Consider the following 1,824-nt stretch of genomic DNA (forward strand, 5'->3'; position numbering starts at 1 on the left):
GCTCATAACTCATGAAATGCATCTTTGCAAAGAATAAACCATCATACCATACGAGGTCAAAGTTTATTGATCATAGCTACTTGCGCTTGAAATGAGGAAAGGCCATCTTTGTTATTTCCTTTCACGTTCTAAATAAATACATCCCTTGCAAACCCTTTTTGAGCCTGAACAATTTTTTCTTTCATAGAAAAAAATCCCGACTAGGATCACATCCCATACTGGGGGCAAGTGAAATTTCAATTATCAAGAAAGATGATAAAGCTGTGAGAAAGCCAAAAGTCAAAAAAGCTCAAGAAACTCAAATGCTAGGGGGCATGCCCAAATCACAAGAAAAAGTGATAACCAAGATAAAGTGAGTATGCTCTATAAGCAAAGCAATGAAAAAAAAGAAGCAACAAATCAAAGAAGAGCGGCAAAAGAAAATATGAATGACATCAATAGTCAAACTGTTAATAGTGATTCTCAGTCTTTGAAGCCCTGAAACACTCTTTGAGCCTTATGAATCCTTTTCTTTCATAGCCAAAAACCACAGCCTACGTTACGTGCCTATAGAAGTCCTTTCTAATCAAGCAAGCAAGCAACCTAGAACAATAAACAATGCTCTCAAAATGAAAAGAATACTTTTTCATAAGATTCATGACATCAAGAATAAACTATTCATTATTATTCATGCTGATAAAAATAAATGTGCAAAAAGAGACAAATTCTTCTCATACAAAACCTCGAGCTTTTTCTCGAGCCCTCCACTCTGAAAACTTATAAAAGCAAAAGGTCATAATATCATGACATATTTTCACCGAAGACCGCATTGCCAAACACAAGAACAAATAATCTCTTTTCCAAGAAAGAAAAATAACCAAGGAGTTGCAAGATTTCAAAAGCAAATTGTTTTAGACTCACATCGAAATAATTTTTTGTTTTCAAAATGCAAGATCAAGATTTCAAGATTCATTCTAGACCCATATTCCTTCACCAAACAGAAAAAAGGATAGATATGAGAGAATGACATCTTAGAACCATTATTTGTCCAAATCACTAAGAGAGCACACTTAGAGGCAATAACCAATACAAGGGGGCAACATTGTGTTTAAAAGGAAAAATTCTAGAAAAGGAGATGGTAATTTCCTTTAACCAGACAAGGGGGCATTTTGGTTTACAAAAGACAGCTTGATCCTTTCAACAAGTGACACCGAATGTTTCTAGCAGTGAAACGAGGAGTAATGAGTGATCCTCTTAAATTATTTGATGAATCAGAAAATCTTTAGCAGACAAGTGGGTCACGATGGGCACCACAAATGCTGAGTTATACAATTAAATTTGGAAATAGATTTATATGAGCCGACTCAAGTGGGCTAGAAAGCTAAACGACAAAGATGACTCAAATCAGATAACAAGATCTCACCAACCTAGCAACAAGAAGATTAAGAAGAAATGGGGGCCTATATTTCAAATCAGGTAAAGATGCATGCATATCATTTAAACTTTGAGACCTTGGACAATGAGTTTTGTAAATTTTTATTAGAGAAAATTCTAACGAAATCCATGAAATGGAAGGCCAACTTGAAATGGCAAGCATTGAAATTACTTTTGAAAAATTTTCACTTTTGAGAATTTTTCAACCTGGGCAGGCCGCCCATGAGAATTAGGCCACTGGAAAAATCTCTCTATTTTTCCACTACCTTTCATTTTCCACTCCTGAGGTAGTGCATTTCCTATCCTACCTCCATTTGAGCGTGCCTTCGAGCCCTCGACCATCAAAGGTAGTGCATTTCCTATCCTACCTCCATTCGAGCGTGCCTTCGAGCCCTTGTCTTATTTCTTTTC

The sequence above is a fragment of the Populus euphratica genome, unplaced genomic scaffold (assembly GCF_000495115.2).
Source record: "Populus euphratica unplaced genomic scaffold, PopEup_1.0 scaffold1275.1, whole genome shotgun sequence".
In the NCBI taxonomy this organism is placed as follows: Eukaryota; Viridiplantae; Streptophyta; class Magnoliopsida; order Malpighiales; family Salicaceae; genus Populus; species Populus euphratica.